Source organism: Python bivittatus, unplaced genomic scaffold, assembly GCF_059951505.1.
Source record: "Python bivittatus isolate LINGU-HERP-01145 unplaced genomic scaffold, Pbiv_v1 ctg000020_np1212, whole genome shotgun sequence".
NCBI classification, from domain to species: domain Eukaryota; kingdom Metazoa; phylum Chordata; class Lepidosauria; order Squamata; family Pythonidae; genus Python; species Python bivittatus.
Window position 1 is genome coordinate 24,479,595 of NW_028277030.1, and position 12,719 is coordinate 24,492,313.

Genomic DNA, 12,719 nt, shown 5'->3' on the forward strand with positions numbered 1-12,719 from the left:
CCATTAATGGCACAATGGATTCTTGAAATGAAATGCATTTCTTCAACATTTCTACCATGAGTTGTCCTCATTGAACAGACTGAGTGTTGCTTCTGGGGAACCATGCAAATGATTACACTATAAATATATAAATGGCACAGGTATTTTTACTGTATTCTTTTACATTTGGACAAAACTATATTTTTCATAAAAGCCCCCATTTTAGTTACATGCACTGTCACTCCCTCTCTCATTTTAACACACTGCAGACAAATCTGAAAAGTACCGAAGAATCTTTTAACACTTCAACAATGCTGCTTTCCTCATCTGGTTACAATTAAGCCAGTGAGATTCTGTTTTAGAGCAAACAAAAGAACAAGGTGCTGGCTTTTTCCCCTAAATTTGGTATTCTTGCCATGAGAAATATTTTATATAATTTCTGCTGTCATTTGGCTGTTCCAATTAGAGCTCAATATTTAGAGGCTCTCTTGAGAAAAATATTCTTTTTATCTACAATAAATTGAAAGTAGCTTCTGTTTGTAACCTAATTATCTCAGAAATGAAGTGCTGAATAGCAGTGTCTGCACACCCAGATTTGCTAAATCACTTTAGGGTCACTTTAAGGTATAGGTGGACTTCATTTGAGAAATTTCATGGGGCACCAAATTTATTCTGAGTTTTCCTCAGATGCTCAGCATGTTTTATTTGAGGCCTTCAACTTACTGCTCTGAATTTTGGTTATGTGACATTTCTGTGATATCTCTACTGACTCTTAGAAACCTGTCGCTGCAAACACAAGCTCCTTCTCTACTGTAGTCTGAGAACAAGAATGGTAAATATTCCTTTCATAATCTCTGTTCTAAGAAAGCTGTGCTATATTATTAAAGAAACATAACATCTATGAGACCCCAAGAACTTTTAGCAACCGTTTGGTCTACATCCTCCCCCCGTCTCTCAGCAATTCATAACACAGAGCAGAGAGAAAGCAGAATGGAGGAAAGCATTCAGAGTTGTAGAGGATCCCATGGCCATCTGGCAAACAACATTGTTTTATGCATAACAGGCAGCAGGAAAACTATTCTGGCAGTCTAATCCTCACTTAATTTCAGATCCCACAGACACTGCTGGTTAGTTCTTCTAACCAGCAGTGCCAGTATTATTTTGAATGTTCTCTGGTATTTATGGATAACTCCAATCTCCAGGTAATCTTGCCTTCTATCAGTCTCTAATTCTGCACGGTATAGTGGCTAATGTATTAGACGAATACAGGCTGAAACCCACCCTCAGCCATGGAAGCTCACTGGTGATTTGTACTAGTCATAGTCTCTCAGCTCAACTTTCCTCACATGCTTGATGTGGGGAAACATGGGAGGACGGAGCACTATATTTGCTGCCTTGGGTTCCTAACAAATAAATGAATAATAAAAATAAAAAATAAACCTGAATCCATATTAGCTAAATTATTTAAGCATTCAGGGAAGGGAAATACCCAGAATGAACTCAGTGTTCTGCCCTTTTGTTAATTCTGATTAAACAGATTTGAAGTTTTCAAAGTACTACAAGTTTTTACAAGCTCTTTTGATTATAGCAAATGATTAGAGCAGAGGGCACACACTTTCAACCTGATCTGAAAGACAGAATCATGGTCAGGGATCCTTTCTTTTTCTTAGAAAAGTAGAATAGAACCATAGAACTATCTTCATAGATCATCAATTCCAGACCACAATGTGATTTATTTAACATGACTTGCAGAGTGCTGAGTGGGAATTCTGTTTGCTCAGCAAAAGGAATCTTTATAAACAAGGAAGCTTAGATGAAATAACACTCTTTAAAAAGCAAACAGAAACATGCAACTTGTTTCCATGACGTGTTTGCCTATTTGCCCATCTGATGCTCAGTGCCAGGAATGAACAAATATATTTTGCAGAACTGAAATTGCTGAGATTTTGTAGGAGCCAGACAGTAAATAGAACTTGGTTCTCTGCAGAAACCAGGGCACCAGCTGCCAGGCCTGGTGAACATCAGTCGCAACTGCAGGGCAGGCAATCTGCAATCCCCAGTCTGCAAATGACACTTCAGAGCTTTTAATATAGCCCTACTCTTTCCTCACTTGCTGGCCTGAGCAACTCCTGAGTTACCAGTGTGGCAGGCAAGCAAGTGGGAATAGAACCTTAACCCCACAGCACAATTCTGCTGCATTGAGATCACAGGTGGGGAAGCAGGGATAACTATTTCCATCAGCAACCATGCCATCAATCATGGAATCATTTCCCCCTTGCTTTCAGAAATAAGAGGGTGTTGGATTCTGGTAGATGACCCTGTCTTTCAACCAATCTAGTACTAGTTAGTTAGAACTATGTGTACATTCCCAGATGTGCATATGCAATTTTGTATTTGAGCATACAATTCCTTACCTGGCAAGAAAATGTGTATGACATCCAATAAAAACATGCATGGTCCATAGTTACAACTAATTTTGTAACTATGTTTTGTATTTAGGTCAGTCATTGATTAGGAGCTTGATGCTTCTCTATGTGAGAACACAGTGGCAGTTTCCAGGAGCTTAAATTCTTATTTTTATTCCAGCAAAGACATGAACAGATTGCACGCTAACCTTTTTGTTCCCTCGTTACTTGAATCTGAATTTTGTCAGAGTTGGGAAGCATGCCTTGGCACTCCCAATGAAGATAACAGAAGGTTTTCCAGATAAAGGTGCAGTCTTGGTACAAGGTAAGATGAGCTTCTTGCTCATCAAACAGTCTCATAACTGGGTCTTCCAACTGGAAACAGTTTTGACATTCCCTGGGCCAATGATGTCATACTCATGAAGGGGAAATGCCATTGCATGCCAGCAAATTCTGACTGAAGAACGTCTACTCTAAGATTCCATCATAGTGGTACGCTGGTTCAACTAAGTGAAGTTGAAGTCTCCCTTGACCCTTAGTGACTACACAGACTTGTCTATGTTGCTTTCGTGGCAACAATGTGGAAATAGTTTGATGTTGTCCTCTTCCTGAACCTTTTTTCAATTTCCCAGGCTAGCTTATAGTCGTGAGACTTCCTGGTAGTCTCCCACCTAAGTATTAATCAATACTGACCCTGTGGTAAAGAAGCTTAGAGTTGACCTTGGGGAAGGTATGAGTGAGCTGTTAAGGAGGGACTTGCAGAAGAGATTACACAGTCCAAAGATTGAAGGAAATGTGAGAAAGAAACTCAAAATAACCCCACCTTGATTTTGTTTACTGTAAGATGGGACAGAGAGAAACGTGGACAGGCTTTCAAGATTCTGTTGTTATATCCTCTAAGAATAAAGTAGCATTCCTGGAATCCCTGCAGAATCTGTTCTTGACCTAGTCTACCTCCAAGGAAGAGGCAAGAGATATGCCCTTCCCGAGATCAAGGCATATGTACTCAAATAATGAAAAGAGAAGAAAGAAGACTTTGCTGAACATGTTGAGGATTGTACTTGTCCCTTATGCTTGTGCTGAAAAAATTCAAGCCACATTGGTATGCACTTGCAGAATATGTGTGTGTTTGTGTAGTGTAAAGAAATGCTTTTGCACTGGATGGATTCCTATGTATTTCACCAATGGCAGACAGTTTTTGCCAGCAAAATAGGGAATGGGGCTTCCTTCCGAGTAAACATGCATAGGATAGGGCTTACTGGGGCACAGAAGTAGACCGCAAAATGCAAGCTTTGCAATGAAAAACTCAGAAAAAAATTGATGTGAGAATGTTGCATTTACTTGCACTCACTGTAATTCAAATGGCTGCAAGAACAATATTACAAGTTAAAACTAAAGAGAATATTGTTGCTGATATACAAGTTGTAAGGATCACAACTGAATACAGTGGGGAAAAAAAAACAGATTCCAGATATTTAAGAAGCTTTTGTTGTGCTCTTTTATATTTACCTTTCATGCATTCATATTTACATTTCACAGGATTGCGCACACCATTAGCAAAGTTAAGGCAATTGGCAGATACTGAGAAATGGCTGAGCCAGCTCTATGGCTATTCCCCTTTCTCCTATGGGCAAAGCTATGACTGTAACCCAGCTTCCTAATTTTGCTTGGTGCCCTCCTGTGTGGTGGTGGACACTTTCCTTTTGCCAAGACTGAACGATGATTCAGTCTTCTTGTCGGAGCAATGGCAAAGTGATCTGAGGGGAGATTCACAGCTTTCCCCCTTGTCATGGTCAAATCATGTCCTGGTGACCCTGAGTTTCTCCTATGCCCCCCCCTCCGCAGGGAGGCAGGACCCATGCGATTGGTCCACCCCCAGCCCTGATGGACCCGTCGGGGTTTCGGAAGGAGCTGGGGGATATTCCCACGGATCTGCTGCACGGTCCAGCGGAGGCCTTGGCTGCTGCTTGGAATAGAGAGGTGGCCGGGGCCTTGGACAGGATCGCGCCTATGCGACCTCTCTTGCCACATTGGCCCCAACACTCCCCGTGGTTCACGGAGGAGTTGAGGGTGCTGAAGAGGGTTAAGAGACATCTAGCACGCCACTGGAGGAAGACAAAGGACAAATCTGACTGAACATTATCAAGGCCTACATTGTGGTGATAAGAATGGTGAAGCATCACTACTTCTCCACTCTTATCACGTCTGCAGAATGCTGCTTTGCGGCCCTGTTCAGGATCACTAGGTCCCTCCTTGGTAAGGGAGATGTGGGGGTTCATTTGCAGGGCCGCACAGAGGAATCTTTGGAGCATCTGCAGGACAAAGTTGCTTGGATTCGTTCCAAGCTGGACTCTGAGCATGGGGCAGGGTCTGGGGAGATACCGGGAGACCGTTCTTACCCAGTTATCTGGGAACAGTTTGATCCTGTTGAACTTGAGGAAGTGGACAGGATCCTGGGGATAGCAAAGGCCACCACTTGCCATCTTGATCCATGCCCCTCCTGGCTGGTGAAAGCAGGTTGGGAGGTGGCATGTGGTTGGATCCAGGTGATGGTTAATACATCCTTGCAGGAGGGAGTGTTTCCGGCTGCCTTTAAGGAGGCGTTGGTGCACCCCCTCCTCAGGAAACCCTCCCTAGATCCTACTGTACTGGACAATTTTTATCCAGTCTCCCACCTTCCCTTTTTGGGGAAGACGGTTGAGAAAGTGGTGGCATCACAGCTCCAAAGGGTTCTGGAGGAAATGGATTATCTGGACCCTTTTCAGTCAGGTTTCAGGCCCAGTTATGGAACGGAAACGGCATTGGTCGCACTTATGGATGATCTCTGGTGGGAGTGGGATGGTGGAAGTGTGACCATCCTTGTTCTCCTTGATCTCTCAGTAGCTTTCCATACTGTCGACCACAGTATCCTTTTGGGACGGCTCAGGGAATTGGGGGTGGGCAGAAGAGTTTTGTGCTGGTTCACCTCCTTTCTCCAGGGCTGATCCCAATTGGTGACGATAGGGGGTGAGAGGTCCCACCCCTTGCCCCTCTTTTGTGGGGTGCCACAAGTTTCGGTTCTCTCTCCGCTCCTTTTTAACATCTGCATAAAACCTCTGGGCGAGATCATCCGTCATCATGGGATGAGGTATCATCAATATGCTGATGATACTCAATTATACATCTCCATCCCAGGTGAGGTAAGTGATGTTACTGCCCTTTCATGGTGCCTGGAGGCTGTAAGGGTCTGGATGGGGAACAACAGGCTTCAGCTGAACCCCGGTAAGATGGAGTGGCTGTGGGTTAATGGCTCCTCTGTATCTGGGACTTTGTCATCTTTGGTGCTGGATGGGGTAGCACGGCCCCAGACAGACCCACTGTGTAATCTGGGGGTCCTCGTATACTCATGGCTCCTGCTTGAAGAGCAGGTGGCAGCCGTGGCAAGGAGGGCCTTTACACAACCGGGTTGTACATCAGTTACACCCTTTCCTGGATTGGGATGCCCTTCGAACAGTCACTCATGCCCTTGTTATCCCCCATATAGACTATTGCAATGCGCTCTACGTGGGGCTACCCTTGAAGAGAATCCAGAAGCTACAGCTGGTCCAGAATGCAGCTGCGTAGGCTATTTTGGGATCCCCAAGAAGGGCCCATGTAATGCCATTGCTCTGTGAGCTGCATTGGGTACAAGTTTGCTTCCGGGTCCAATTCAAGGTGTTGGTTATCACCTTTAAAGCCCTACATGGCATGGGACCAGGTTACCTAAGGGACTGCCTCTTCCCCATGACTTCAACCCATCCCACCCGATCACACAGAGGGGGCATGCTCCGGACCCCCTTGGTAAAAGAGCTCCAACTAGCAGGGTCCAGAAGGTGGGCCTTCTCTGCTATAGCCCCCACTGTTTGGAATATCTTGCCCCCGGAAGTGAGATGGGCCCCCTCACTCCCGGCCTTTCGGAGGGACTTGAAGACCTAGTTCTGCCCCTTGGCCTGGGGTGGAGAGAGAATACATCAAGCATGGGGATGGCTAGCTCCATAGAGGCCTGCTGTCTTCAGCCCCAGATCCACCATCTTCTTGGACTTTCTCCTTTTTTAGTAATGTTTTGTTTAAATTTTTATGTTTTATGTATTTATATATATGTATGTTTTTAATGTTTTGTGTGAGCCTCCCAGAGTCCCCTACTGGGGGGAGATGGGCAAGGAGAAATTTAAAGAAAGAAAGAAAGAAAGAAAGAAAGAAAGAAAGAAAGAAAGAAAGAAAGAAAGAAAGAAAGAAAGAAAGAAAGAAAGAAAGAAAGAAAGAAAGAAAGAAAGATTCAATGGCCAGCTCTGTTGGGTTTTTATGCAGCCTGGAGACAGGGCACCATCTTTGGCCTCAGGCCTAATCATGGCAAACTTGCCAACGTGCAGTTGATCACTAATTCTTTAAATAAACAGATACATTAGTATGGATTTAAATGTGTTCTGGCTCAAAGATTTATCCTAGAAGCAATTTGTTACAGGGCTGCATGAAAGTAACTGCGCTAGTTAAGCAATTGCTTGTGCTTCCCATGCCAGTGTTATACTTTTCTGGCAACTGCTGATGCTTGCTTTGGTTAAATGCGCACCAGAATATTAAAACAAAATCCAACATATTGCAAAAGTTTAATGATATTTTTAATTAATATCTAATTATTATTTCTGACATATTACAGATGAGATGGAACAAACTGGTTTCAGACTTTGAGTTGAGTTGAACAGCTTTGGGGGTCGCCAGCTTCACCTTGGATCTTAATCAGAATTTCACTTTGGAAAACTGGAACTTTCATATATTTTTCCATTGACTTTTATGGGGAAATTAAAAAATGGCCATAGCAGAACTGAATGAAATGTAAGGATCTAGCAGCTTTTTCTGAGTGGATGAGGACAACAGGATGAGGGAGTGATTTCTGTTTTAGGTGCCATCTTGGAAATTGTACACATTCCTTTCATTCTGCAGAGAAAATACTAAGACTACAATCTTACACAAAATTACCTGAAGATCCTTTTAACACAGTGGAGATTACCTCTAAGTAAAGGTGACCAGGATTGTCCATTAGACTGTAAGTCTATACACACCTTTCTGTAAGTAAGCCTAGTTGAACTTGGTGGGGCTTTTTCCTGAATAAACTTATTATAGCGCTGCCAATTCACATTTTAATCTTTGGACTATTGGCTCTAGGCATAGGAAAAACATGTTTTCTCCCTTTAATTGGGCTGAGACAAGAATGTGTGTCCCTGAATAAGTATCAAAGTGTGGAACACACAGTTTTTAATGCCAACTTCAACCTGTCCTTTCCCATTAGCTCTCTGAAACAAACAAGAGTGACAAAAATAAAGGTGCTAAGAAGCCCACAGGAAAATAATTATCAGTATTTTTCATTAATTTGCACTCTGTGATACTCTAAACAGCTCCTGGGTCCATTTAGCTTAATTTATTTATAATAAATCTTCCTTTTCCTCCTTTGATATCTTCAATGCCGGCAGAACATATCTGCGCAAAAGCTGACAAGAGCAGTTTTTTTAAGACCACAGACCGCATATACATGGCAATTAAAGATAATTCAGCACTCAAATATGAACAAAGGAAATGCTAATATGTCTGTCAGTAATGGTTGCTCAGAGTAATAAAGGGAAGAAACATCAAGTAATGAAATAATGAAGTCATTTTCCCAACTGATTTTTTCCCCATTATTATTTAAATATACTACCAAACTTGTAACAGCAGCATCCATGATGGCATGTCAGGCCTGCCCCCTCCCATTTACCCACCCCTCTCTCATTTGTATCTCTTCCCCCTTTTAATAATTTCTTCTTTGACTGTACAAATTCCACCCTGGCTTGGCCCAGTGTATTAAAAAGTCTAAGCTCAGAAAGGATTTCATATTCCTTTCAATGTATTTTCAAATGTATTCATTGTTCAAAGTTTAAAGTTTTCATTGTTGCCTTGGGAAGACTTGAGATTGATATTTTTGGAAAACAGAGACTAGTAGAAGCATTTCAAAATCAGGAAAATTTGGTATATGAATCAATTCCTCTGATTTCACTGAACGTAGTTCCACTGCAGGGAAACGTGTTGCAAGGTCATTGCTTCTCCTCCAGCAGTGTTTGCAACTCTATCTAAGAAACCTAGGATTTCTAGTGGAAATTTCTAGCACATGCAGCAGTTTCATGGCTCTTGGAATAGCAGTCCACAAGCAATCAAAGAGCATAAGAATGTCCTCTTTTAGGTCCATCTGTTGCCAGGCATGTGTATAACATGTGACACTCACTGGTATTTTAGGTTTTGTGCTATTTTGTTGTCTTTTTAAAATTAGTTCTGCAACAAATTTATGTATTTCAGATTCAGCCTCTGGGTAAGACCTTGAGTACTCGCTTCTCCATCGCAGACTGCATTAGTTGAAGCTTCTCTGCATCCAATTTTTTCAGGTTCTACTCTTCACTGCTGTGGATCAAGGCACTATGGCACTGGACTACTTAGGAGATGGCGAGATGAAATGGAAAAAAACTTTAGTCCCAGTTGGAACATTACAGCATTGTACCAGACGCAGTGCAAGCACCTTGTAGTATTGTCACTTTGGGTGACCTAAATGACCAACCAACCTAAATGAATACGATGGCTGAAATATCAAAGAAGCAGAGACATGGCAACGTGCCTTCTGCCCCCAATTCTACCATTGCCCAACTATTTTTTCCCCAGTTGCTGCCTTATAATGGGTGAAAAATATAATGATACATACTATTTGTTTATTCAAAAAAACAAAAAACAAAAAAGGAGGGAGAGAGTTTCAGAGATATAATAATGGAATTTTGAGATGAATACATATATGATGTATTTGAATTGCTCTTATGAAAAAAATGCCTAAGAATCTTAAGAATCACTTCAGAAGTAGGTTTGCCTTGATGAGGACTGTAACAAAGGAATAACTCTGAAGTCCTTTTCAAGTGGGGACAATTTACAGCTGTCAGAGACCCTCACCATGACATGAGTGGGTTGGATACCCAATCAGAGCTTCAATTTTATGAATACTTCAATTTCATGAGTATTTCTGTTAAGGCTTTATAAGGAATATCATGTCTCTGAAACCACGGGTACAAACTCCATGGGCTTGGTTCAAATTCAGCTTCATAAAATGCTTAACTGTGATGGAAAACCCATTGGCCCTGTTCTTAATTAGAACAGCAAAGTAGCACACAGGGCAACAGAATGGTGAACTTGATTCCGCCAGACAGTTGGTTTCTGGTCTACTTAATTGTGTATCCAAGGCTACATAATGAGTAAAGGATATGTAGGTATCGTAATATCAACCAACTGAACTGTACACACTTTAAAAATGATTCAGAAAAAGTGCTTCAGATCTCAATGTCCCCAGCCAAATAGCTTTTAGGATGCTATGCAAACCTGAAGAAAAGCTGCTACAGCTTTCATCAGTTTGCTCATTAAAGTTAATGAGACTTTCAAAGCAGCAGCACTTCCCCCCCCAAAATAACTCACGTGTAAATCTAAAAGAGGCTGGGCTATTCTAAGGAATAGCAGAATTGTACCATGCAGCTGCTAGCTCTGAAGCATTTTCACCAATCATTTTAAAAGAGTGCACATCACCATGAGACAGTTGCATCACCCTAGATCAGTGTTTCTCAACCTTGGCAACTTTAAGATGTATGGACTTCATCTCCCACAACTCCCCAGCCAGCATGGCTGGCTGGGGAATTCTGGGAGTTGAAGTCCTCACTTCTTAAAGTTGCCCAGGTTGAGAAACACTGCCCTAGAGCTATGGGTACTGTACTGGGGAAAACGTGGGGGAAGGGGGAATCACTAGAGTCCAGTATAAATCACAATGATATCATATGCATCATGATGTCACAATGCAACTGGTGTAAATTTCATAATTGGTGTCATTCATGCAATAATACCAGGAGGCACATGACATCACCTGCCGTCCCCTTGCCCATTCTGGCAGACAACTGAGGGGAGGATGGTTGATATAGTCAGAAGAAAACTAATTTCATCAGTTTTATACAAAGAAACTGTATACTAAATCACTGACAGCTATATACTGCTGACTCTCTTTCTTTGAAAAGACAGTGCCTGCAGACTGCTGTGTACTATGTCTGTATGTTATTTGTAAGTGAACCATTTGGTGCCCAGTGAGGCTTACTATTCCATAGTAAGTATGCTTAGGCTTACAGCCTAAGTGGATTACAAAAGCAGCACAAACAATGCGGCAACAGGATTTACATGGGAGTAAGCCTAATTCAACTCAGTGGAATTTACACTAAATAGATGTAAATGGGACTTGACAAATATTAACAGTATTTCTAAACTGGGCAATAACAGAGTTCTCCCCGCATCTCAACCAGAAATACAATATTAATTTGATAGGGTTTCTGGACCCAAACATATTACCACAGAATGTAACATTCCAATAAATTCCACTGTTGCCATCTTTTTATGTCAGTGAAGTGTCCGGGTATTGCAGAAAACTACGGTGACGGCAAGGGGGAATTTTCCTCTGTGTTTACCTGGAGAAAATGGTTTCTCATTTGTATTCTTGTATAAAGCACAGCTTGGTAAAATGGCCAAGTTTGCAAAGCAAGCTTCTGAGCTTCTCCCTTCCTTTCTCCCCACCGAAACTGTTTTTCATAGGTAACTGTTTCCTCAGCTCCTGATGCAGCCTAGAACTTCAGAGCGTTCTCTCGTTCTTTCTGGAATGCTCTGCCTATTCCGAGGGAAGCTGCCTGTGGCAGGGGAGGCTCGCTGTATGGGCGCGTACCGTCTCGCAAAAATTAAACTAACTGAAAGTATGAGTAGTCCCAGTAGCATACTAGATAGGCTTGAGAAAACGTCCTGAGAATGAGTGTCAGTGTAGACATTTGGGAAAGGTGCCGCACCCTAATTTACCTGCCATTTTGCGGTTCCATCAAAACCAGTCCTGCATGCTAGCTTTCCATGAAAGGCAAGGCTGGAGGCTGGTTTCCTTAGTTACTCGCAACTCTTATGCAGATTGCTGATAACAAACAGTTAATGGGCAAAGCTTTAACTTAGGCACAAAACACTGATAGCACTCAGGCTGAAGCCCTGGCAGCGTCCACCTGGCTCAAGCCAAATTCAAAAGGTGAAAAATACTTGGGGCAGACCCCTATTGTAACACCCTGGAGATGGCTTTCCCAGCTCTCTCGGCATCCAGATGTAACAGGCAGCATTCTTGCAAGCAGACTCCCCAAGCACATTGATGTCACAGGTTCACATAATCCCCAGCCCCAAAATGGGAAGAGGGACCACCAAGAGAATGCGTGTTCCTCAGCCTCTTTCCCCACAAGATGTACTCAGTGGGTAAAGACTAGGCATAGATTGCTGTGGGATTATATTGAAACGTAAGTCTTAGACTTTACAAACTGATGTGGTATTAAGGCTTGCTGATTGCTATATTGTGCATTATTTCCTTGTTTCATTTTCTGGAAATTCTTAGGATTCTTATTGTCAAGGCTTCATTAAAGAAGAGGTAGCATTTTTCTGTTCTCTAGGGAATTTTGTCTCCTGACTTTTTCCTCTGTGTGGGCATTAACCATCCCATACACTGAAGCCAGTAGAAACCAAAGTCCACCCGGTCCCACCAAAAGTTTCTACCCTAAAGCATGTTATTTGCTGTGTAAGTTATCAACAGAATACCCTACTCCTTGGTATTGGCTCCAAAATGGGGACTGAGGTATATCGTTAGACAGTAATGTGACAAACTGGTACAATCTGGGAATATTCACTGTTGCCTCTGACAAGCATGGGGTTGCTAGCAGCTGAAGGAACATGGGCTCTATTCACATTCCTTTACTGAGCGCTGCTGTTTCTTGTTTTGTTGCTTTGTCTATGGATTTACTAAGGAATCTACCATACCCTGTAGCAGAACTGAGCAGACGTTCCTCCTGCTGATGTACTGCTCCCACTGTCCTTCTTACTAGCATAAAACACGTGCAGTGGTAACTACCTTTGGTCCATGGGCTGAAGTTGTAAGGCAGTAGACTTGGCTAAATTGGGAGGACCAGTAGAAGAGAATATGTGTAGCTCAGGGTTGAACTGTGGAGTCCTTGGGGTTCTCTGAGCTTGGGTGTTTTCTTGCAAACGTTCTGTTACCCGGCTAGGTAACATCTTCAGTGCTAGCACTGAAGATGTTACCTAGCCGGGTAACGAAATGTTTGCAAGTAAATTGGAATTGCTAATTTTCACTCTTCTTCCTAAGAGTTAAAAAAAATCCAGGTCTTTTTTCCCTTTTTGGAAATCCTCTTTTAATTGAAATCCACAGTGGAGTTATAAAAATACAGCTTTTGATCCAGACATCTGCTAAAT

At 42.3% G+C, this 12,719-nt stretch overlaps 1 long non-coding RNA gene across 2 annotated transcripts in view; it reads left to right on the plus strand.

Annotated features, from left to right (window-relative positions):
• LOC112540184 (uncharacterized) overlaps positions 1-12,477 on the plus strand; it is a 41,050-nt gene extending 28,573 nt beyond the window's left edge. Inside the window, exons 7-8 of one of the 2 annotated variants that reach the window (XR_015795256.1) lie at positions 7,057-7,443; positions 8,724-12,477. This is a non-coding gene — a long non-coding RNA (uncharacterized LOC112540184). The remainder of the gene's footprint in view (positions 1-7,056; positions 7,444-8,723) is intronic. The other variant, XR_015795257.1, reaches the window with a different exon arrangement.
• The last annotated feature ends 242 nt before the right edge of the window (positions 12,478-12,719 follow it).